The sequence below is a fragment of the Schistocerca cancellata genome, chromosome 2 (assembly GCF_023864275.1).
Source record: "Schistocerca cancellata isolate TAMUIC-IGC-003103 chromosome 2, iqSchCanc2.1, whole genome shotgun sequence".
Classification (NCBI taxonomy): Eukaryota; Metazoa; Arthropoda; class Insecta; order Orthoptera; family Acrididae; genus Schistocerca; species Schistocerca cancellata.
In genome coordinates this window covers 493429039-493456513 of record NC_064627.1, presented here as the reverse complement: position 1 = coordinate 493456513, position 27475 = coordinate 493429039, and positions in this window count along the sequence as shown.

Sequence of the window (27475 nt, the reverse complement as noted above, 5' to 3'; positions counted from 1 at the left end):
AGGTAGATTGTTCTTGTTGTGGTCTTCAGTCCTGAGACTGGTTTGATGCAGCTCTCCATGCTATTCTATCCTGTGCAAGCTTCTTCATCTCCCAGTATCTACTGCAACCTACATCCTTCTGAATCTGCTTAGTGTATTCATCTCTTGGTCTCCCTCTACGATTTTTACCCTCCACACTGCCCTCCAATGCTAAATTTGTGATCCCTTGATGCCTCAAAACATGTCCTACCAACCGATCCCTTCTTCTAGTCAAGTTGTGCCACAAACTTCTCTTCTCCCCAATCCTATTCAATACCTCCTCATTAGTTACGTGATCTACCCACCTTATCTTCAGCATTCTGCTGTAGCAACACATTTCGAAAGCTTCTATTCTCTTCTTGTCCAAACTAGTTATCGTCCATGTTTCACTTCCATACATGGCTCCACTCCATACAAATACTTTCAGAAACGACTTCCTGACACTTAAATCTATACTCGATGTTAACAAATTCCTCTTCTTGAGAAATGCTTTCCTTGCCATTGCCAGTCTACATTTTATATCCTCTCTACTTCGACCATCATCAGTTATTTTACTCCCTAAATAGCAAAACTCCTTTACTACTTTAAGTGTCTCATTTCCTAATCTAATTCCCTCAGCATCACCCGACTTAATTTGACTACATTCCATTATCCTTGTTTTGCTTTTGTTGATGTTCATCTTATATCCTCCTTTCAAGACACTGTCCATTCTGTTCAACTGCTCTTCCAAGTCCTTTGCTGTCTCTGACAGAATTACAATGTCATCGGCGAACCTCAAAGTTTTTACTTCTTCTCCATGAATTTTAATACCTACTCCGAATTTTTCTTTTGTTTCCTTTACTGCTTGCTCAATATACAGATTGAATAACATCGGGGAGAGGCTACAACCCTGTCTTACTCCTTTCCCAACCACTGCTTCCCTTTCATGCCCCTCGACTCTTATAACTGCCATCTGGTTTCTGTACTAACTGTAAATAGCCTTTCGCTCCCTGTATTTTACCCCTGCCACCTTCAGAATTTGAGAGAGAGTATTCCAGTTAACATTGTCAAAAGCTTTCTCTAAGTCTACAAATGCTAGAAACGTAGGTTTGCCTTTTCTTAATCTTTCTTCTAAGATAAGTCGTAAGGTCAGTATTGCCTCATGTGTTCCAACATTTCTACGGAATCCAAACTGATCTTCCCCGAGGTCAGCTTCTACCAGTTTTTCCATTCGTCTGTAAAGAATTCGCGTTAGTATTTTGCAGCTGTGACTTATTAAATTGATAGATCGGTAATTTTCACATCTGTCAACACCTGCTTTCTTTGGGATTGGAATTATTATATTCTTCTTGAAGTCTGAGGGTATTTCGCCTGTCTCATACATCGTGCTCACCAGATGGTAGAGTTTTGTCATGACTGGCTCTCCCGAGGCCATCAGTAGTTCAAATGGAATGTTGTCTACTCCCGGGGCCTTGTTTCGACTCAGGTCTTTCAGTGCTCTGTCAAACTCTTCACGCAGTATCTTATCTCCCATTTCGTCTTCATCTACATCGTCTTCCATTTCCATAATATTGTCCTCATGTACATCGCCCTTGTATAAACCCTCTATATACTCCTTCCACCTTTCTGCCTTCCCTTCTTTGCTTAGAACTGGGTTGCCATCTGAGCTCTTGATATTCATACAAGTGGTTCTCTTCTCTCCAAAGGTCTCTTTAATTTTCCTGTAGGCAGTATCTATCTTACCCCTAGTGAGACAAGCCTCTACATCCTTACATTTGTCCTCTAGCCATCCCTGCTTAGCCATTTTGCACTTCCTGCCGATATCATTTTTGAGACATTTGTATTCCTTTTTGCCTGCTTCATTTACTGCATTTTTATATTTTCTCCTTTCATCGATTAAATTCAATATTTCTTCTGTTACCCAAGGATTTCTATTAGCCCTCGTCTTTTTACCTACTTGATCCTCTGCTGCCTTCACTACTTCATCCCTCAGAGCTATCCATTCTTCTTCTACTGTATTTCTTTCCCCCATCCCTGTCAATTGTTCCCTTATGCTCTCCCTGAAACTCTCTACAACCTCTGGTTCTTTCAGTTTATCCAGGTCCCATCTCCTTAAATTCCCACCTTTTTGCAGTTTCTTCAGTTTCAATCTGCAGTTCATAACCAATAGATTTTGGTCAGAATCCACATCTGCCCCAGGAAATGTCTTACAATTTAAAATCTGGTTCCTAAATCTCTGTCTTACCATTATATAATCTATCTGATACCTTTTAGTATCTCCAGGATTCTTCCAGGTATACAACCTTCTTTTATGATTCTTGAACCAAGTGTTGGCTATGATTAAGTTATGCTCTGTGCAAAATTCTACAAGGCGGCTTCCTCTTTCATTCCTTCCCCCCAATCCATATTCACCTACTATGTTTCCTTCTCTCCCTTTTCCTACTGACGAATTCCAGTCACCCATGACTATTAAATTTTCGTCTCCCTTCACTACCTAAATAATTTCTTTTATCTCGTCATACATTTCATCTATTTCTTCATCATCTGCAGAGCTAGTTGGCATATAAACTTGTACTACTGTAGTAGGCATGGGCTTTGTGTCTATCTTGGCCACAATAATGCTTTCACTATGCTGTTTGTAGTAGCTAACCCGCACTCCTATTTTTTTATTCATTATTAAACCTACTCCTGCATTACCCCTATTTGATTTTGTATTTATAACCCTGTAATCACCTGACCAAAAGTCTTGTTCCTCCTGCCACCGAACTTCACTAATTCCCACTATATCTAACTTTAACCTATCCATTTCCCTTTTTAAATTTTCTAACCTACCTGCCCGAATAAGGGATCTGACATTCCACCCTCCGATCCGTAGATCGCCAGTTTTCTTTCTCCTGATAATGACGTCCTCCTGAGTAGTCCCCGCCCGGAGATCCGAATGGGGGACTATTTTACCTCCGGAATATTTTACCCAAGAGGACGCCATCATCATTTAATCATACAGTAGAGCTGCATGTCCTTGGGAAAAATTACGGCTGTAGTTTCCCCTTGCTTTCAGCCGATCGCAATAACAGCACAGCAAGGCTGTTTTGATTAATGTTACAAGGCCAGATCAGTCAATCATCCAGACTGTTGCCCCTGCAACTACTGAAAAGGCTGCTGCCACTCTTCAGGAACCACATGTTTGTCTGGCCTCTCAACAGATACCCTTCCGATATGGTTGCACCTACGGTACGGCCATCTGTATCGCTGAGGCACGCAAGCCTCCCCACCAACGGCAAGGTCCATGGTTCATGGGGTTGGGCAGGTAGATTAGATGATTTAAAAAGGGAAATGGATAGGTTAAAGTTAGTTATAGTGGGAATTAGTGAAGTTTGGTGGCAGGAGGAACAAGACTTTTGGTCAGGTGAATACAGGGTTATAAATAAAAAATCAAATTGGGGTAATGCAGGTGTAGGTTTAGTAATGAAGAGGAAAATAGCAATGCAGGTAAGCTACTACAAACAGCATAGTGAAAGTATTATTGTTGCCAAGATAGGTACGAAGCCCACGCCTACCACAGTAGTACAAGTTTATATGCTGACTAGCTCTGAAGATGATGAAGAAATTGAAGAAACGTATGATGAAATAAAAGAAATTATTCAGATAGTGAAGGGAGACGAAAATTTAATAGTCATGGGTGACTGGAATTCGTCAGCAGGAAAAGGGAGAGAAGGAAACGTAGTAGGTGATTATGGATTGGGGCTAAGAAATGAAAGAGGAAGCCGCCTGGTAGAATTTTGCACAGAGCACAACTTAATCATAGCTAACACTTGGTTCAAGAATCATAAAAGAAGGTTGTATACATGGAAGAAGCCTGGAGATACTGACAGGCTTCAGATACATTATACAATGGTAAGACAGAGATTTAGGAACCAGGTTTTAAATTGTAAGACATTTCCAGGGGCAGATGTGGACTCTGACCACAATCTATTGGTTATGAACTGTAGAGTAAAACTGAAGAAACTACAAAAAGGTGGTAATTTAAGGAGATGGGACCTGCATAAACTGACTAAACCAGAGGTTGTACAGAGTATCAGGGAGAGCATAAGGGAACAATTGACAAGAATGGGGGAAAGAAATACAGCAGAAGATGAATGGGTAGCTTTGAGGGATGAAGTAGTGAAGGCAGCAGAGGATCAAGTAGGTAAAAAGACGAGGACTAGTAGAAATCCTTGGGTAACAGAAGAAATATTGAATTTAATCGATGAAAGGAGAAAATATAAAAATGCAGTAAATCAAGCAGGCAAAAATGAATACAAATGTCTCAAATATGAGATCGACAGGAAGTGCAAAATGGCTAAGCAGGGATGGCTAGAGGACAAATGTAAGGATGTAGAGGCTTATCTCACGAGGGGTAAGATAGATACTGCCTACAGGAAAATTAAAGAGACCTTTGGAGAAAAGAGAACCACTTGTATGAATATCAAGAGCTCAGATGGAAACCCAGTTCTAAGCAAAGAAGGGAAAGCAGAAAGGTGGACGGAGTATATAGAGGGTCTATACAAGGGCGATGTGCTTGAGGGCAATATTATGGAAATGGAAGAGGATGTAGATGAAGATGAAATGGGAGATATGATACTGCGTGAAGAGTTTGACAGAGCACTGAAAGACCTGAGTTGAAACAAGGCCCCGGGAGAAGACAACATTCCTTTAGAACTACTGACAGCCTTGGGAGAGCCAGTCCTGAGAAAACTCTACCATCTGGTGAGCAAGATTTATGAGACAGACGAAACACCCTCAGACTTCAAGAAGAATATAATAATTCCAATCCCAAAGAAAGCAGGTGTTGACAGATGTGAAAATTACTATCAGTTTAATAAGTTACGGCTGCAAAATACTAGTGCAAATTCTTTACAGATGAATGGAAAAACTAGTAGAAGCTGACCTCGGGGAAGATCAGTTTGGATTCCGTAGAAATATTGGAACACGTGAGGCAATACTGACCTTACGACTTATCTTAGAAGAAAGATTAAGGAAAGGCAAAACCTACGTTTCTAGCATTTGTAGACTTAGAGAAAGCTTATGACAATGTTGACTGGAATACTCTCTTTCAAATTCTAAAGGTGGCAGGGATAAAATACAGGGAGCGAAAGGCTATTTACAGTTTGTACAGAAACCAAATGGCAGTTATAAGAGTCGAGGGGCATGAAAGGGAAGCAGTGGTTGGGAAGGGAGAGAGACAGGGCTGTAGCCTCTCCCCGATGTTATTCAATCTGTATATTGAGCAAGCAGTAAAGGAAACAAAAGAAAAATTTGGAATAGGCGTTAAAATCCATGGTGAAGAAATAAAAACTTTGAGGTTCGCCGATGACATTGTAATTGTATCAGAGACTGCAAAGGACTTGGAAGAGCAGTTGAACGGAATGTACAGTGTCTTGAAAGGAGGATATAAGATGAACATCAACAAAAGCAAAAAAGGATAATGGAATGTAGTCGAATTAAGTTGGGTGATGCTGAGGGAATTAGATTAGGAAATGAGGCACTTAAAGTAGTAAAGGAGTTTTGCTATTTGGGGAGCAAAATAACTGATGATGATCGAAGTAGAGAAGATATAAAATGTAGACTGGCAATGGCAAGGGAAGTGTTTCTGAAGAAGAGAAATTTGTTAATATTGAGTATAGATTTAAGTGTCAGGAAGTCGTTTCTGAAAGTATTTGTATGGAGTGTAGCCATGTATGGAAGTGAAACGTGGACAGTAAATAGTTTGGACAAGAAGAGAATGAAGCTTTTGAAATGTGGTGCTACAGAAGAATGCTGAAGATTAGATGGGTAGATCACATAACTAATGATGAAGTATTGAATAGAATTGGGGCACAACTTGACTAGAAGAAGGGACCGGTTAGTAGGACATGTTCTGAGGCATCAAGGGATCACAAATTTAGCATTGTAGGGCAGCGTGGAGGGTAAAAATCGTAGAGGAAGGCCAAGAGATGAATACCTTAAGCAGATTCAGAAGGATGTGGGTTGCAGTAAGTACTGGGAGATGAAGAAGCGTGCACAGGACAGGGTAGCATGGAGAGCTGCATCAAACCAGTCTCAGGACTGAAGACCACAACAACAACAACAACAATTGCATTTTAATAGAACATTATAGTTGTTTCTCACATGGCAACAAACAGACCTGATCTCTTTGAGGAAGTCCACATCGAAACTGGTATCAGTGATTTTGATGTGGTGGTGGCAACAACAATTACCAAAGTACAAAGTACAACTAAAACAAGCAGAAAGATGTATATGTTCAGTAAAATAGATTAAAAAAAAAAACAAAAAAAAAACAGTAGTGTCATATCTCAATGAGGAGCTCAATACTTTCAGCAGAGGGCAGGAGCATGCAGAGGAACTATGGTTCAAGTTTAAATGAATAGTTGACAATGCACTGGATAGATATGTACCTAGTAGAACAATTCATAATGGGACGGATTCTCCATAGTATATAGTCACTGTAAAGAAACTTCTAAAGAAACAGGGACAGCTGGATAATAGGTGCAAAGCAAAGAATAGGACTATAGATTGAAAGATGCTGAATGAAACACATTTTGATGTCAAGAGAGCAATGCAGGAAGTCTTCAGTGACTACCATAGCACAGTATTGTCAAACAATCTTTCACAAAACCCCTAAAAAATTCTGGTCATATGTCCCTAGTGAATGAGACAGAAACTGAAACTGAGTGTAGCAATGCAAAAACTGAAATGCCTAACTTTTGTTTCAAAATGTTCCTTTATAAACAAAAACCCAGGAGAATTGTCCCAATTTAACCCTCATACCAACTGAAATGATGGCTGAAATCAGTATTAGTGTCAGTGATGTTGAGGAACAGCTAAAATCATTAAAACTGGACAAAATTCCAGGGTCCCATGAAATCCCTGTCAGATTCTATACTGAATTTGTGGCTGAGTTAGCCCCTTTCCTAACTATAATCTATTGTAGATCCTTCAAACAAAAAACCATGCCCAGTAGGTGGAAGAAAGCACTGGTCACACTTGTCTACAAGAAGGGTAGTAGAAGTGATCCGTAAAACTACCATACAATATGTTGAGGAACAGCTGAAATCATTAAAATTGAACAAAACTCCAGGGCCCAATGAAATCCCTGGCAGATTCTACACTGAATTTGCGGCTGTTAGCCCCTTTTCTAACTATAACCTATCATAGATCCCTCGAACAAAAAACCGCGCCCAGCAGTTGGAAGAAAGCACTGGTGACACTCATCTACAAAAAGGCTAGTAGAAGTGATCCAATATCCTTGACATCAATTTGTTGTAGAATCTTAGAACATATTCTAAGCTCAAACATAATGAAGTACCTTAAACAAAATAACCCTGATTGCCAACCAGCTCAGATTCCAAAATCTTCGAGCATTTGGAACTCAGCTTGCACTTTTCTCACATGAGATTCTGAAAGTTTTGGATGAAGGCAGTAAGGTAAAGGCAGTATTCTCTGATTTCAAAAAAGTATTTGATTCAGTACCCCACCTTCAATTATTATCAAAATTTTGATGATATGAGGTATCATGTAAATTTGTGACTGGACTGAGAACTTTGTGATAGTGATGACACAGCATCTTATCTTGGATGGAGACTGATTGTCAGATGTAGACGTAATAATTTCAGGTGTGCCCCAGGGAAGCACATTGGGACCCCTGCTGTCCATGCTGTTTATTAATGACCTTGTAGACAATATTAATAGTAACCTCATACTGAAGTACTGTATAAAGACACAAACTTAAGGAGATAGGCTCTCCAGAAGGTTGTTGAGAGCTTCAAATGGAGCATTTGGCTATGATTGACTGAAACGGGGGAAGTAATACAATAGAAGACATCAATATTCAGTCAGATCTCGATAAGATTTCAACATGGCGAAAAGGTTGGCAACTTGGTCTAAATGTTCAGAAAAGTGAATCTGTGCACTTCACAAAAGTAAAAAAAAAAAACATAGAATCCTATGACTATAGTATCAACAAGTTACAGTTGGAATCAGCCAGTTCATACAAATACCTCTGTGTAACACTATGAAATGGAATGATCACATAAGCTTAGTTGTTGGCAAAGCAGATGGTAGGTACTGTATTAGTGTCTACTTTCCTTGCAAACTGAATGAACGCTGGGACAGGTGAAAGGAACTAATCTCTGAAACTTTGGATCAGGCTTCTATCTGACAACTTGCAGCCCATGGAACTTCAGATGACTGAACTATATTTAATACTACTGTAAGCTTGGGATTTTCACACTGTAGAGCTCACTCTAAAACTTCCCTATCAAGGGCAAAAAGTATGATATCATGAACCATTTGATTTGCACAGGATTTATACTAATGCTTTAACTATTGTATTTTATAAGTATGGGTGGATATGATTATGGAATTATGAAAATTTATGCTTCAGCTAGCATAAATTGTAATGGATGTAAAATAAGCTTAAGTATATTCATGTATTTGAAATAATCCAGTAATTGAATAAATATTTCAAACTAATTATATCTCTAAATAGCAGATTGACGAAATCTCAAGTTCTTATCATAATTCGGACAAATTAGCATTTTGTGATTATGAAGCAGAATTTCTTCAACTTAATGTATCCCAATTATTCTTGATTTTTTTTTTAATATGAGCATGAGGTTGGTTATTTTTATCACTTAAATTCACACACAACTATAAGTATGTGGATTAATTAGAGGTATCACTTCTTATAATTAACTACAAGTAAATGAAGTAAGTGAACAGCTGAAATCATTAAAATTGAACAAAACTCCAGGGCCCAATGAAATCCCTGGCAGATTCTACACTGAATTTGCGGCTGTTAGCCCCTTTTCTAACTATAACCTATCATAGATCCCTCGAACAAAAAACCGCGCCCAGCAGTTGGAAGAAAGCACTGGTGACACTCATCTACAAAAAGGCTAGTAGAAGTGATCCAATATCCTTGACATCAATTTGTTGTAGAATCTTAGAACATATTCTAAGCTCAAACATAATGAAGTACCTTAAAAAAAATAACCCTGATTGCCAACCAGCTCAGATTCCAAAATCTTCGAACATTTGGAACTCAGCTTGCACTTTTCTCACATGAGATTCTGAAAGTTTTGGATGAAGGCAGTAAGGTAGAGGCAGTATTCTCTGATTTCAAAAAAGTATTTGATTCAGTACCCCACCTTCAATTATTATCAAAATTTTGATGATATGAGGTATCATGTAAATTTGTGACTGGACTGAGAACTTTGTGATAGTGATGACACAGCATCTTATCTTGGATGGAGACTGATTGTCAGATGTAGACGTAATAATTTCAGGTGTGCCCCAGGGAAGCACATTGGGACCCCTGCTGTCCATGCTGTTTATTAATGACCTTGTAGACAATATTAATAGTAACCTCATACTGAAGTACTGTATAAAGACACAAACTTAAGGAGATAGGCTCTCCAGAAGGTTGTTGAGAGCTTCAAATGGAGCATTTGGCTATGATTGACTGAAACGGGGGAAGTAATACAATAGAAGACATCAATATTCAGTCAGATCTCGATAAGATTTCAACATGGCGAAAAGGTTGGCAACTTGGTCTAAATGTTCAGAAAAGTGAATCTGTGCACTTCACAAAAGTAAAAAAAAAACATAGAATCCTATGACTATAGTATCAACAAGTTACAGTTGGAATCAGCCAGTTCATACAAATACCTCTGTGTAACACTATGAAATGGAATAATCACATAAGCTTAGTTGTTGGCAAAGCAGATGGTAGGTACTGTATTAGTGTCTACTTTCCTTGCAAACTGAATGAACGCTGGGACAGGTGAAAGGAACTAATCTCTGAAACTTTGGATCAGGCTTCTATCTGACAACTTGCAGCCCATGGAACTTCAGATGACTGAACTATATTTAATACTACTGTAAGCTTGGGATTTTCACAGTGTAGAGCTCACTCTAAAACTTCCCTATCAAGGGCAAAAAGTATGATATCATGAACCATTTGATTTGCACAGGATTTATACTAATGCTTTAACTATTGTATTTTATAAGTATGGGTGGATATGATTATGGAATTATGAAAATTTATGCTTCAGCTAGCATAAATTGTAATGGATGTAAAATAAGCTTAAGTATATTCATGTATTTGAAATAATCCAGTAATTGAATAAATATTTCAAACTAATTATATCTCTAAATAGCAGATTGATGAAATCTCAAGTTCTTATCATAATTCGGACAAATTAGCATTTTGTGATTATGAAGCAGAATTTCTTCAACTTAATGTATCCCAATTATTCTTGATTTTTTTTTTAATATGAGCATGAGGTTGGTTATTTTTATCACTTAAATTCACACACAACTATAAGTATGTGGATTAATTAGAGGTATCACTTCTTATAATTAACTACAAGTAAATGAAGTAAGTGTTTCACACATGCCATTCTTCAGTTTTTAGAACAAAAATTATTTTATCAGAAGCATTTAATATGTGTTTTTGTAAACTCAAGGAAATTTCTAACTAGCTTCTCACCTCGTGAGAGATTCAGAATGATTTAATTTAATCTTGTGAGTATTGCGTTGGCATCGTAAGAAAAAAATGTAGTAAACAAATCAATAACATTTATAAATTGGGAATTTGTGATTGCTACTATGAAATGAAAATGGAAATGTTAAATTAAACAATTATTATTTAACAAAATAAGTTTTTTGTACTGAAATCTAACATTTTGTGAATAAGTCTCACAGTTTTGAACATAACAAAGAATAGTGCCGTATTTCGGCGAAATATTTGGAAATTACAATAATCTTAGCTCAACTCTGGAGTGAAAGAATAAAGTATTCATGATAAGATCCTATCAGTAGTCACAGTTGGCAATAATAAAGGAATGATTAAATAAATTTCTAACAGGAATACAAGTTTAGTTCATTTGAACAAAATGGAAGAAAATAGGAGCCTGAAAGCGTAAGATGCTGTTGGAAAGGCGCGCAATTAAAGAAGAAGAACAGAAAGAAATGACAGGTGCACGTTCTTACATAGAACAAGAAACAATTAATAATGATACGCCGCTCACTGACTTCCAGCGCATTTCATTGACTTAGTGCTTAAATTATATCATTAAATCTTAATTCTTCGATAGGAAAAGAAAATAGTATGTTATTATATCACGGGCAGGGCACAATATTATAGATTCCTTATAAACATTAGTCAAAAACTACAATGCTGGGTAAGTCAATGTAGTACTGCTGCCCATGCCCTCTATGCCTATTTTGGCTGCTTTCAGCAGTGGTAAACTCCACACAAACAGGGATAACATGAGTAAATTTACAGTGACAGGTAGAAAGCAACTCACACATCTGATTGAAAGAAAAACTTGAAGGTTTTTGTAAGAGGGCGGACTAACACAACAACTGATAGATGCAAGGTGAGCTCCATGACAAAAAAAGGGACCTTGCACAAGTTTATGTCTGTTACCTCAAATACCTGGAAATGTTGCAGCAGGCATTTTTTGTAAATATCTCAGTTTTCTGCTGCATCATCATATGCAGGGAACAGAGGTGGATATGTTGTTGGCGGGGCACAGGTTGTGCCAGTGTATTCGTTAAATTGGAAACAGCAACTGTCAGCACCTGCTGCTGCTTGAGAAGAGATTTAAGCACTGTGTCCATGGAAATTAAACTCAAAGAACCAATGACTGAAGTGGAACACTTGGAGTCAAAAACCTTACTCGTCATCAAAAAGTGTTCTAACCCAAGAACAAGGTAATTTATTGTTGAACAGTATACACACACATGGAAGAAAAGGTTTAATACCATTAGCAATACTCAAGTGGGTAGTGGAGCCTTGTGCTCTGCTCTATATAGTAAACAGTTCTAACAGGGAACACAACTGGCAGTCTGCACAAGCAAATGCTGTTATACAAGTATCAGCAGCCTTTGTGGCCTCTAGTGGCCAAATGAAAGTCTAAACTTCAAGCATGAACTATGAAGTAGTACACACAGCAGTAGGCTTCAGTTTATTGGTGCATTCTGGGGAAGAGCAAACAGTCTACAAAGGAGATTGCTTACATATTACTCATGTGACACAACTAGAATATTGCTCAAGTGTGTGGGACCTGTACCAAATGGGACTAACAGGAGATATTGAATATAGACAGAGAAAGGCAGCACAAATGGTCACAGGTTTGTTTGAGCCATGGAAGAGTGTTACAGTGATGCTGAAGCAACTGAACTGGCAGACTCTTGAAGATAGATGTAAACTATCCCAAGAAAGTCTACTAACAAAGTTTCAAGAACTGGCTTTAAATGATAACCAGGAATATACTACAACCCCCTATAGAGATCATGAGGACAAGATTAGAATAATCACAGCATGCACAGAGGCATTCAAAGAACCTTTCATCCCACTCTCCATACATGAATGGAATAGGCAGAAACCTAATAACCGGTACAATGGGATGTACCATCCACCACACACTTCATGGTGTGCAGATGTGGATGTAAATATAGATCCTAGCTTCCAAAGTCTCATATCTGTCCAATCTCCTAATTGCAAATTCCTTTCTGAAGTAGTTCTTCTGCCTCTCCCTACGTTGTTTTCAGGTGTCCTCTTCTTTTCTCTTTGGAATCCATTCCATCATTTACTTAGGCCATCTGTCCTTTCCCTAACATGATACATGTGCATACCATCTCTATCATTTTGCTTCAGTTGTATCCGTTACAGGGCTGCCCAGATTCATTCTCTTACATATGTCTTAATTTTTAATTTTATTTCATAGAGTCAGCCTATTGCAATACCTCCAATATCCCATCTCCATTGACAGTATGTTCCTCTTAATTCTTTCATTTATTTCTCATGTTTCTGCTCCATACATTGCTATGCTTTTACAGTAGTTTTAAATATGCTTATCTTTGTTTCTGATTTAATATGTATGCTCCATAAAACTCCATTTCATTGTTTGGTTTCTTGTCTACCTTGGTCAATGCAGTTCTAATTTCGCTTGTACTTGTTAATAATGACTCCCAGACATTTATATGAGCCCATAAACCTGACTCAAAATCTAATGCCAGGTGTTGACTCACTCCTCCAGTAAATAAATATTATGTTTTCTCCAAGTGATGGTTAAATTCCCACATCTCATGTTCTCTGTACAGCTTCCTAACCACGTAATTTGTTTCATTCTCATCCTCAGCAAAACAGTCTTTGTCATCACTGTCATAGTGGCCCCTTATCAATTAGAGGGCCTGCACAACAGACAAGCAAGGTGGGCTGCCAACCTCCCTTCAAGAGCTTGCCAGTGGATGTAAACATCAACAGACTTTCCACGTAAACATAGCACTACTTCACAAAAAGCCATGTGACCGAGATCCACCAATTGGAACTAATGTGACTACATATAGCACTCTGCCGAATCGGTGTTATAAACATGCCAGCAGAGTCAGACCAGCAGTGTGTACCTAAAGTTAGAATAGCTCCAGCCAATACCAACGCCGGCTCTAGCATAGTAGACACTCACTGTAGCCTTCAGTAGAAAGTTGTATCTTGTTAGGTGTAATGCCACTTTGTAATTGTGTAGCATAGTACTTTGGTTATTATTTCTTTTCATTGTCTTATACTCTTATCTGGCTTTTGCTACCACAAGAATTGTTGGGTTTCTTGTTGGTCTTGCATTTGGAAATTAGTGCACACCAAGAAGGCATTTTAGTTAAATAAAGTGTGTTCAAACATGATCATTAGTTCTTTCCTGCTAACCACAGGACACAACAGTTATTGATGACGAGGATAAAACTTTTATTTTCACATGATATGGCCTCCTTAGAGGAATTTCTTCAGTCCTTGATGGAAACTCTACAGCAATTCAGGCAGCATTTACAAGGTCAGAACATCGCCCTCACTCCCCAGTGTTGCAAGAGGTAGCTCACAGAGTTGATTCCATTGGGTAAATTGAACACTTTGCATGTGGCTCCACTGACATTTCTGGCTTTCGACATATCTGTTGAACCACGGACAAATTATGTCAAACAGTTGGAACAACATTTACTGGCACCTGAGATCTACAACGAAAATTGAAGTCAGGCTTTTTTTTAAAGCAACAGTCAGTCCACAGGTGTATCACTTAATTCAACAATTGAACCCTGAGCAGTCCCCTCGAGTACTCTGATTTACCCATATTAAGAGCTGCCTTTTTGAGTACTGTGATGCACAAATACATGACACCTCCACCCATCAGACTTTCTTTTCTTGTTGAAAGTCCCTAAGTCAGACATATCAGGAATGGATTACGATGCTCTAGGGTCTCTCCCACAATTGCAAGTTCCAGTGCGCCGACATTGCCTGCAAGCAGTCTTATGCCTCTTCATTGATTCACGATATGGTGATGTTTCACACATCAGATGAGGGTCTTCAGGTTGACATTTTGAAGTTACAGAACCTGTCCCTCAACACCTGGCTGCTGATCATTCATATGCTTGAACAGTCTCACCAGCTACAACTACCGTATCTTGATCCAGCTGTTTTCCCAGCTCGCTAGTTGTCTAGTGCCAAGCAGGAGTCTCATCGGTCCAATGGGAACATCCAGTGATAGAAAGTCTTTTGCCCATTTTCCATCATGTCCAGATTGTTTCTGGACTCACCAACGGTCAGAGTGCCCCCATCATCAAGCAAAGTGCATGGCTTGCAGCCGAATGGTCCATATCACGATTGTGTGTCAGGCTTTGCAGAGACATCACATAGATGCCACACTTCCTGTGGACGCACAGGCTCATCACAAATCATCACCGCAGCACCTGGAAGCCTCACATTCCATTCATGGTGTCCGCAGCTCGTGGTCTCACGGTCGCATCCTCACTTCCCGAGCACAGGGTCCTGGGTTCGATTTTCGGCGGGGTCAGGGATTTTCACCTACCTCGAGATGACTGTGTGTTTGTGCTGTCCTCATCATTTCATCACCATTTATGAAAGAGGCCAGATTGGACTGAGTAAAGGTTGGGAAATTGTACGAGCACTGATAACCGCGCAGTTGAGTGGCCCACAAACCAAACATCATCATCATCCATTCATGGACAAGTATTCTCCATCATTCCCCAGTCGACAGCTCATTTCTTTCTTACTTTGGAGATCATGCATATTCCTGTGGTGTTCCAAATTGACATGACATCTTCCATTTCTATTGTGGATGGTGCCACATACCAATGCTTGGGCTCACCAGCTTTGTCTCCATACACTCGCGCCTTTTGTAGTTTCAGTAATTACCATGTATCAGTCGATGGTGTTTTTTCAACACAAATCACCTACAATGGTCATTCCTTCACCACTCAGTTATTGGTGGTCGATCCACCTGGCATTTTGGGTTGTCTGGATCTGTCAGTGCAGGACAAGGTACAGGCAGTTTTGATCCGCTCCTCAGATACCCTCCTTGCCCCATTGCTCAGCAAATACGAATTGTTGTTTTCATCCTCCACACCAGGAGTGAAGGGTTTCACAGCACATGTTCAACTTCCTCCCTCTGTTGTCCCTCATTTTTTTAAGATGGCCGCCCAGTCCACTTTGCTCTCTGAGACAGGCTCCAGGTGGAACTTCGCCACTTACAAGATGAAGGCATCCTTTCTCCCATCACTCACAGTTGCTGGGTGACGCCTATCATGTTAGTCAAGAAGCAGAACAGTGCTTTACGCATCTGTGATGATTCTAAGGTCACGGTCAATTCTCAGTCTGTCAACAATGCATATCCTGTCCCATGGGTGGATAACGTACTCACACGTCTTGTGGGCTCAACCGTTTTCGCCAAAATTGATTTGCACGATGCTTATTTTCAGCTGCCACTGGATGAGGAATCACAGCAGATCCTAGTCATCACTGCCCCGTGTGGCCTTTTCCAGTACAACCACCTCCCGTTTGGCATTGCCAGCACCCCCGCCATTTTCCAGTGTTATTTGGAGCACCTCACAAGTCAGGTGCCCGGTGCGGTAAATTATCTGGACAACGTCATCATTGGTGGCTCATCCATGGCAGACCTTGCAGACAAGCTGGATAGGCTATTTCAGTTTTTTTCCAAGGCTAACCTGTGTTGCTGGAAAGAAAAGTGTGATTTTTTTCACGCAAGGTCAGTTATCTCATTTTCATGATTGATGCCCATCGATGTGATTCAAAACCTCTCTCCTCCCACCAATATGAAGCAACTGCAAACTGTCCTTGGTGAAATTAACTATTATTGGCATTTTATACACCATTCTGCAGAGATTTTGGCACCCCTGACCAGGTTGTTGCTCAAGGGTGTGCATTGGATTTGGTACGTGGCGTGTGAGCAGTCTTTCTCAAGTCTCAAGTCGGCTCTTTCCTGCCCTCCTTGTCTGGCCACTTACGACCCTTCCCTGCCCCCCATCCTCACCATCGATGCATTAAACTATGGCCTGCAGTCCTCTCGCATGTGGTCTATGGCTTTGAGAGGCCAGTGGCTTTCACATTCTAAAAAATTGACCAACTCTCAAATCAAATATAGTCAAATAGAAAAGGAAGCTTTGGTGCTGGTTTTTGCCCTGATGAAATTCTACGATTTCATGTATGGCCATCATTTCACTCTGCAGACTGACCACAAATCTTTGGTTTCTTTGTTTCATCTGGGTGCCACAGTGCCTACCCAGACAGCATGCTGTCTTTAGCATTGGCCACTCTTCCTGGCAATGTTTGACTTTGATATTATGTATTGCACCTCTGAATGGCATGCAAATGCTAATTTCCTTTGCCGGCTGCCTGTCAGAGTGGTCCACGAGTTTGATGCCCCCCTCTTGGTTTGTTTCCATGTGGAACCAAATGTGGATGCAGCTCTGGATGTGCTTCCACTGGATGCTGATGCAGTCTGGCAGGCCAGCACTCAGGATCAGCTCTCCACTGCCAAATCGCTGCAGGTTGGCTGACGAGCCATCATAGCATCCACAACGCAGAAGTCCAGCATTTTTGGATCATCAGCACAGTCTCTTTTTCCACAGTGGATTCATCCTTTTGCATAGTGATTTGGACATTCCCTGGGTGGTCATACGGCATGCATTGTACCGCTGTATACTCAACCTCCTCCATGCTGGCCTGGACCGCTGACATCTTTATTGGTGTGGATTGGATAAAGACATTGCCTCCCTCAAGTCAGCCTGCACCACATGCCAGACACGTCAGGCAGCACCCCAACACCACCATTGTTCATGGCCAGATGCAGCTGCTCTGTGAGAACGTCTCCACTTCGATTTTGCAGGGCCGTTTCATGGTTCCCAGTGGCTCATCCTGATTGACACCAGGTTGGAATACCCTTACATATCTTGCATGATGAACACCACTTCTGCTGAGAGTATCAAAATTCTCTGGCACGTCTTTGCTGTTGAGGGACTCCCCAAAACGATCATTATGGATAACAGTCCACAGTTTACTTTGACCAAGTTTAAGCAATTCTGTGCTGCCAATGGGATTTCCCTTGTCCACACTGCCCCATTTCATCCTGCATCAAATGGACAGGCACAGAACATTTTGTGTGGACGTTCAAGATCCAGCTTGATAAGCTGCTGAGCCATCACCTGCTGGAGGAAGCCGTGCTTCTTTTTTTGGCTACATACTGCACCACCCCCCATGCCAGTAAAAGTCCAGTGGAAATACTTCACGGCCAGCCATTCTGCTCTCCCTTATCTGTCCTTGTTCCTGAGACTTCTCACCCTCTCGCTTGCACTCTGGCACACTCCTTCCACATCGGGCAGGAGGTCTGGGCACGGATCTTCTTTTACCCACAGGCGAGCTGCGCACCTGCTGTCATCACCAAGCTCTGCGGCCGGGCAATGGTGTCTAGCCAGTGCCACCCGCCAGCACATCAACTAGCTCCACACGTGTCTGATGGACCACAACGCCCTAAGGGAGCTGACAGTGCCTGTCACCGGCCGCACTGTGACGGAATCTCTGCACCCACCTCCACCTCAGCCACTGCCAGATGTCCCTACTGCGTCACCACCTCAAGCCCCTGCTGGCCATGAACCTATGGACATCTATCAAAATGCCCCTATTCCTATGGATGTTTGTGGACTATGTACTCTTTTTTTCCAGGGGGAGAAATGTTGTAGTGGCCCCTTATCAGTTAGAGGGCCTGCACAACAGACAAGCAAGGTGGGCTGTCGAATTTCCTTCAAGAGCTCACCAGTGGATGTAAACATCAAAAGACTTTCCACATAAATACAGCACTACTTCACAAAAAGCCATGTGACAAAGATCCACAAGTTGCAACTACTGTGACTACGTGTAGCACTCTGCTAAATCAGTGTTATAAGCATGCCACCAGAATCAGACCGGCAGTGTGTACCTACAGTTAGGACAGCTCTGGCCAATACCTATGCTGGCTCTAGCCTAGTAGACACTCATCGTAGCCCTCAGTAGAAAGTTGTAGCTTGTTGCACATAATGTCACTTTGTAATTGTGTAGCGTAGTATTTTGGTTATTATTCTTTTCAGTGTCTTGTACTCTTGTCTGGCTTTTGCCACCACAAGAATTGTTGAGTTTCTTGTTGTTCTTGCATTTGGAAATGAGCGCATGCCAAGAAGGCCTGATCCATAACCTTAAGACAGAAATGAAGAATATATTAAATAATGTCAGTGCTATCGTACATCTTTGCCATAATCATTTGATCACTGGAATCTCTCCAAATATTTTTGTGCCTACTTTATTTCTACAAGTTTCATCATGATGTAAAGCTCTAATAGCTTGAATATATAAATTACTCATGCTTTCTCTAACACTGCAGTTTACAGTTTACGGATGGAAATGCCATAACAGACTTTCTTAAAAGCCTTCTTTCCACGAGCTGTTTTAGGTTAAAGATATTGTCTGTGCATGATCTTCTGGCATGGAATACATTATGTTCTTCTTTTAACTCAATCTATAATTCAGTTCTTGCCTTTATAATTTCCCAAATAATCTAGAGACTGAATTTGTCACATTTACTATCCTATAGTTTGAGTATTTTTGCTGTCACCCCTTTTATATATAATGGATGTGTATGATGTACTCGATTTCTCTGGTACTTGTTCCCCTCAGGTAACTTCTGAATCTCCAAAATATTGTGGTCAGCTGTAACTGTTAACAGTGTCTATTGCTTGACATAGTGTATGTCTCTGTAGCTATGTGGATGTAACAGTAATTAAAATTCTGTTGATTATTGTAATGGTGTATTTTTTCCATATGCCGTATCTTTGTCAGTTTTCCTTGTACATTGTCTATAGGCCTCAGAAACAAGGAGGAAACATCAATGACAATGAAAACTGATACATACCTGGAAGTGGGCTCAGCTAGCTTAATGGTTAAAGCAATTGCTTGAGAAAAATAAGAAATCTGTGTTCAACTTTTGGTCTGATACAAGTTTATCAGAAAATTTTCATTTCTGGAAATGTTTTTTCTCTATGAAATATAGTAATCTTATCATGTATTAGAATGGAAGGGACATTATGTTAGTTTGGATTTTTTTTTTTTTTTTTTTTTTTTTTTTTGGTCACTCGAACAGTGCTGTTCTGACTAGTATTGTTTGTGTTTTAAACAACTTCACTGATCTATTGCATTTAATCCCAAAGAATAAAGCCATAACTAAGAATCAAATAGAAGAGAGCTAGACACAAATATAAAATTACAAGGAAACAGAATGGCAGCGCTGTACTTACCTCCAGAAGGTGAAATTCTAAGTAGCACTGGTAGGTACATAGAAAAGAAGAAACCGCTATCCTTGCTATTGGATCTATTAGCTCATTCCTAAGGGAGGAAAGGTATTTAATCTACGAGGTGCATTCAGTAAGTATGGCAACACTGTTTTTTTAAGCAGTTTGGTTTTTCTCAGGATTCCAGTACATCATATTATTCCCCACTCTTTTGGCTACAAAACCCTGTTTTTCAACATTATCTGTATTCAATGCAGTAGCCTTACATCACCTTACTGGAAGGGCATGTATGCCCACATTGTACCATGCTACTGGTCGACATCAGAGCCAACACCTTTCTACATCTGTAACCTTCCCATCATCCATGTACTGCTTCCTGCGGAGTACATCCATCATTGGGGCAAACAGATGGAAGTCTGAAGGTGTGAGGCTGTAAGAACAGTTCAATGAAGTTTTGGGAGCACTACCCTAAGAGATATCCAGCTGAATAGTGAGGTGTTTGATTGTGATCTACTGACCACCTCAAATGAGAGTGTCTGTGTGTCTCAACACTGCAGGAGTCACAGCTGTGTGCATCCATCTGCCAGGCTGGAGATTGTACAGGTCTGCATAACTGTGTTGTGATGATGACATTCCTTGCCCAATGACTCACCATGCATTTGTTCAGTGCCAAGTCTACGTAGACATTCTGTAAGTGCCTAGAAATATTTGTGATGTTCTGGTTTTCAGCCAACAGAAACTCGACAGCTCTCTACTTGGAATAGACCTACATTACAGGTGCCATTTTAAAGGGTGCTTATAGCACTGCCACCTATTGGAACCTCATGAAACTATAGAGGCTCAAGGAGGAATATTCCATAACATTCCACAATTTTTCAAACAAAACTGGCTAAGAAAATATGTGTCGCATCACTTAGTGAATGCTCCTAGTCCTCATGTCAGATAAGTCCTTCTCATCTTAAGGTCTGAATTACCTGCCTCTCCTTTCTAACTTTTTACTACTTATCCTCCTTTTCTCCCTGAGAAAGGAACTAATAGTTCCAAAAACTAAGGTACTTTTTGTGCTTTCATGTGTTTTACTCAACAGTACTTAGAATTTCGCCTCCTGAAGGTAATTCATGGCCAGCCATTTTGTCTCCTTGCAAATTTTCAACTGGTCCAGTCATGAAACATATTACTTAGTTTAGTGCCAGTTAAGTCTATGTGGATTTTCCTAGTACAGTAGGTGGCCAAGTGCTCATATTTATGTGACTTATACCTTAAAACAATAGTTTCAACAAACAAAGTGGTTTTCAATGGATTGTTTTACTTTGATATTGCTACTGGTATCATTATTATTGTTTTTGAGAAGCTGCAACACTGGAAAGATGCATCATTTGTCAATTATGTGGTGTTTCTTCTCAACTGATTATTGTTCATTAAAGTTGTAGTTCACTGTATTGTTGGTTTAATATAGTCTATTTGCTTTCCTAGTTTTTGTACACAAAGTAATCAAAACATAAGTACTGATACTTATTACAATACTTTTTGTTTTACCTATGGTTTTATATTTTTGATAGCCACAAATTTGATCCTTTTAGAATGGGCAATGCTTTGGACACTTTTCCAGGAAATTGTAGAGAAACAGAAACATCCTTCCTGCATTCCACAAATTTTCAGAGAGCTATAGCAACTATTGGAGGGGTTTCAAAGTCTATCATAACTGAATTAAAATTAAAATTTAAAATAAAAGACCTCTCAAAAAAGATAGTTCAGGAAAATGTGGCAGGAAAAGGATCACCACTCCTCATACCAGTCAAGTAATCAGGACATCTGCTTCAAAAATCGTAAAATGAGTGTTGCCCATTTGACCACAAAGATGAATGATGAGGGTACAAAAGTTTTAAAAAGAACAGTCTGGAGATCATTGGTTGAAGAGAATTTGATGGGTTGTCTGTCTACCAAACAACCCTGCCTCACTGACACTATGAAGAAGAAGCAGCTGCAATAGGCTAGACAACAACAAACTACGACTGTTGTAGAATGGAGTCAAGTAAGTATAACTTTTTGAATAGAGCAGTTTATCATTAACAATTTCCTACTGCTAATTCTAATATTTTACAGACAAGTTTTTCTGAAGAATGAACATCCCAAATTTTGGTTGACAAAAGTTCTTTTGTCAGACAATGCTCTCGAGATCTATTCCATCCAGATTGCCAAGTGAAGAGGGTTAAACACCTGGTTAGTGCCAAGGTGTGGTCTGTCATCTTAGCCAGAGGCACTTTAGAATGGACAATGAAATGAGATGAGTACAAGCAAGTACTAGAAACCTGGTTACTTCCACAGCTCAATGAATGGTTTCCTGATGACGACACCTACATTTTTATGCATGACTTGGCACCATGTCACAAAGCCAGAAATGTTACTATTCATTTGCCTTGGCTAGGGAATTTGCCTGACAGAAACCTCATAGAAAATGTGGGAGCTAACTAAACGGTCAATTGTGAAGGAACTGAACACCACTAAGAATCAGTTGCTTGAAACTCTCATCAGAGAATGGCATCACAACTTTGAATGACAGAAAATTGCAGAGACATGTACAGAAAGCATTCCCCAATGCAAAGATGTTCTTATAGCAGCAAAGGGTGGCATCACTAAACATTGAAATTATTTTATTAGATCTTGGTCAATGCTAATATTACTTCTACAAAAGAAAAAAAATAATTTTGTCTACATGTTTTGTTGTTTTTGTGATCCCAATGGGATACAGATACAAATAAAAAAAACATAAGAGATCTATAACCAATCATTTGTTAGACAAATCCAGTTAAACTAGAAAATAAAAAACCTGAGACTGTCCCTAATAATATGATCATCTACTCTATGTGTGTGTGTGTGTGTGTACTGTGTGTGTGTGTGATGGAAATTCCCAAGAATTCCATTAACAAATTTAACATCAGAATCAGAAATTACATCATCAGCCTGTGATATTGTTTGGATCAAATTAATTTTATTCTGGGCAATGTGCCTTATGCTAAGGATCAGTCTTTTTCATTCAGACCATTAATTTGGCTATAACCCCATTTACCATGGCCTGAAGAAGTTCTACTGTATTAGACATAAAAGTTGTGGTATTGTCATCAAAGAGAAATGTTTTGCCTGTGAGTAAATTCAAAGGAAGATCATTTATATATAGCAAAACCAACAGTAATCTCATTTATTTCAATAAAATGGTTTCAGTTTGTGATATTGTTTTGCTCAGGCCCCAGCTCTCTGCTGATACACATCTACAGAGTGACAAGTTAAGTGTTTAATCTTTTCCTGTGTTTCCCTTTTAGTATATTTCTTAAATTTTGTGCATGTTTTTCTGTTTAAGAGGTTTAATCTCACGTTTTTTAATTGTAAATTCATTCAGTTGCTAGTGCTGTAGTTGCTCATTTGTTTTGTTTTGAAGATAAGTGTCTGTTCATTTAGTAAGCCAGTCAGTTGGGCCCAGCTCTCAATTGACATACATCTTCAGAGCAGAAAGTTCATTGTTTATCTTTTCCTGTGTTTTCCTCATAGTATATTTCTTAAAGTTCATGCATATTTTTCTGTTTAGCAAGTTTAATCTCACATTTTGTAAGTGGAAATTCATTCAGTCTGTAGCACAGTTTTCATTTCTTCTGAACTGCCAGCTACATAGCTCATCTGCATCCATTGGTGACACATCAGGAGGTTAGGGTAGCAAGGTGTATATCTATGATTCTGTCTGCTTTTACAATTTACTTCTTCAGTTAGACTTGCTATAATAGGTAGAAAGTGTGCATGCTGTGTGTGAATGCAGAAGGAGCTGGCTACAGTTCATGAACAGCTGAATGCACTTTTGGCTATGGTCAGTCACCTTCAGACTGCTGCCTCAGGGTGTAGCAGTGACAGAGACTCTAAAACTGGCGCATTGCATGGGACACTTCAGGAGTTACTTGTTTTGCCTACGGGCTCTGCTGCCTCCTAGTGTACCCAATGTGGTGGATCTGCCCTCATAGCAATGTGAGTGGCGAGTGGTAATGTGTTTGCATTGCTCAAGGCCCACAGCCAAGGTGGAGACTGGCCATCTGGTCTTGCCCATTCATCTTGTGAGTGGACATGTGGCCGCTGATTCAGCAGGGTCCGAGCAGACACATTGGGGAAGGGGTTTACTAGTCATTGGGAGCTCCAACATTATGTATGTTGATTCCCTTAGACAGATAGCATTCAAGGCTGGAAAGAAAACCAATGTGTACTCAGTACACAGGGGACAGTGTCAGAGGACAGGGACATCATCTGAGCTGTGGAGACGGACCTGCCTGCAGTTATCAAGCATGCTGGGTGCAATCACCTGAAAACCTGCAAGTTGTGGCTCATGTCAGTACCAACATCTGTCGCATGGATTCTGAGGTCATCCTCAGTTCATACAAGTGACTAGTGGAGATGGCAAAGGCTCTTGGCCTTGTGTGTGAGGTGCAAACAGAGCTCACAATTTGCAGAATTGTTCCCAGAGTTGATCAGGATCATTTGGTTGGGAGCCAAGTGGAGGGTCTCAACCAAAGGCTTCATTGACTCTGTGATGGACTTGGATGCAGATTTTTGGGCCAGGTGGGGATATGTAGGACTCCTCTTGACAGGTAAGGGCTGAACTAAGCAAAGGAAGCAGCTACTTGAGAAGCAGAGTACTTGTGGAGTGCAGATGAGGTTTTTTAGGCTATGTGGTAGTTTTAGGTACTCTGATGTACACTCGCCAGTTGTTACACAGCAGGGGATGTCAGACCATGTTCAGAGTAAACACCCTTTGACCATCAAAATTTTATCTTTAAATTTCAAAGTACTTGTAATGAAGATCTTGAACTTACTGCACTCTAGGAAAGTTCTCAAGCTCAAATTATTCTTGGGACCAAGAGCTGGCTGAACCCAAAGTGGAAAGCTCTGAGATATTTAGTAAGGCATGGAATATATATTGGAAAGACAGATCAGAGGCTATAGGAGCATAGGAGAGGGAGTGTTCATTGCAGTTGACAAAAATATTGTCTCTATTGAGATCAGTTAGTCTGACAGACAAGTTACATGGTTGTGTATGATAAGTGTAGGTGAAACCAGGTTAATTGTTGGATGTTTTTACCACCCACCCAAATCCACTGTGACAGTTTTAGAGTCATTCAAAGAAAATCTATGGTCAGTAGCGCATGCATACCCAGATAATGCAATACTAGTTGAATGCGATCATAAACTACCGAGTATAAACTGGGTATGACTGGTCCTATGTAAAATCGTTAAGTGGATGTAAGGCTTCCATCCAGTCACTTGTTGTCCACTTTGGTGTGGCAGTGAAGATAGCAAAATGGAAGCCAAAGTTCTACATTTCATGTTCAAGAAATCATTCATGTAGGAGAATAATACAAACATAACATTGTTTGACCATCAAACAGGCTGCCATATGGACAACAATGTAAATAAAAGATAGATTGCTACTTACTGTACAGATGATATGATAAGTTGCAGACAAGCATGACTAAAAAACACTTACGACCTTCCAGCCACAGCCCTCAGCAGAAAAGGAAACAGGAAAGGAACCACACATCCATTCACACAGGCAAGCACACCTCATGTACACATTACCACCACTCTGGCAGCTCGGACCAGAATTCAACTGTCTGTAGAATGGGAGCAGCAATCTGGAGGAAGTGAGGAAGGGGATGGGATAGCAGTGTATGGTTGGGGGAGAGAAGAGCACTGTCTGACGAAGTTTCAGGGACTAGATTGTCAACAGGCACAGTGTTGGGGGACTGTGGGAAAGGGGAAAACAGGGAGAGAAAAAGTAGTGGAGTGGGGAAAGTTGGGTAGGTGTGTTGGCAGAAGGCAGCACACAAAGAGGTTTGGAGATGAGAGTAGGGAGGAGGTTGAATGGAGGGTGTGGGGACAGTAGGATTACTATAGGTTCAGACCAGGATAATTTCAGCAGTGGAGAATGTGTTGTAAGGACTGTTACAATCTGCACTGTTCAGAAAAGCTAATGGTGGAGGAGAGGATCCAGACGACTCGGGCAGTGAGGCAGTGCACTGAAATCAAGCATGTTACGTTCAGCTGCATGGTGTGCCACAGGGAGATCTACTTTGCTCTTGGCCACAGTCTGGAGGTTCCCATTCATCCTGGTGGACTGCTGTTGGTGGTCATACCAATACAAAACGCTGTGCAATGACTGCAGGAGAGCTGGTATATGACATGGCTGCTTTCACAGGTGACCCAGCCTCTGAAGGGGTAGGATAAACCTGTGACAGGACTGGAATAGAAGTGCTGGGTGGCTGAATTTAGCAGGTCTTGCACCAGGGTCTTCCACAGGAATATGATCCTTGTGGCAAGGGGTTGGGATTGGGAGTGGCATAGAGATGGTCTAGGATGTTGTGGAGGTTGGGTGGGTGATTGAACATCACTTTACAAAGGGAGGGAAGGACCTTGGGTAGGATGTTCTTCATTTCAGGGCACGGTGATAGATAATCAAAGCTCTGAGGAAGGATCAGGTTCAGTTGTTCCAGTCCAGGGTGGCATTGGGTGATGAAGGGACACTCCTCTGTAGCTGGTTCTTGTGGACGGTGGGAGGATTGGGGATGTGCGGGGAAATGGCATGAGTGATCTATTTGTGGACTAGGTCTGGGGGATAGAGCCTGTCTGTTAAGGCTTAGGTGAGACCCTCAGCATACTGGGCAAGGGAGTTATTGATGACAGCTACTGAAGTGCAGTTATTGTTGGCGGTTGGTGGGTTTAATGTGGACAGAGGTGTGGATGGAGCCATCTGAGAGGAGGAAGTCAATGTCTAGGAAGGTGGCACACAGAGTTGAGGAAGACCAGGTGAAGTGGATGGGAGAGAATCTGTTGAGGTTGTGAAAGAATGAAGATAGCATGTCATGACCACGAGTCCAGACCATGAAGATACCATCAATGAAACTGAACTGGACTAGAGGTTTTGCTTTTTTGGAGGCTAGGGAGGTCACCTCTAGATGGCTTGTACACAGGTAGGTGTAGAAGGGTGCCATACAGGTGAACATGACTGTGCTGCAAGACCATGGGCATGAGGTATGTTGGTGTATGGGGAGGTGGCATAAACAGTGACAAGTACAGATCCAAGAGGTAAAGGGGTGGGGATGTGGAGAGTCGGTGAAGGAAGTGGTTGAAGTCTTTGATGCGGGGGCAGGGGGGAGGGGGCTAGATTACAGGCAGTTGGTCAGAGGTGTTGGTCATTGAGGGCCAAAATTCCTTCAATGGGGGGTACAATAATGAAGCATCCAGGATTGTTGGGTTTATGGATTTTGGGGAGCACACAGAAGGTGAGTGTCAGGGTGTCATAGAGGTTAGGAGAGAAATGTATTCAGGGGAGAAATTCTGGGAAGGGCCTAAGGCTTTAAGCAAGGACTGGAGTTTATCTCATACTTGTAGGATGGGGTCACTATGGCAGAATTTGTAGGTGGAGGAGTCAGATAATTGGCAGAGGCCTTCCGCCAGGCAGTCACTGCAATTCATAACAACAGTGGTGGAACCTTTGTCTGCAGGTAGGATGATTATGTCTGAATTCATTTTAAGTTTGTGTATGGTATTTTTGCTGACATGATGGCACCTGTGGCGATCTGTTTGTAGATTCTCCTGGTGACACATGTTACTTTAGTTTGTAAAGGAAAGTGATAGTTGGAAATTCCAGTAGCAGAAAATGTTAAAGAATGCTTCATAGTTGCAATCCATAGTAGGAAACTTGTATGCATTCTGCATACGCTGTAGATAGCAGTGTGGGGCTAATTGCTTTCATATAAGTTTCTACTTTGTATTTTAT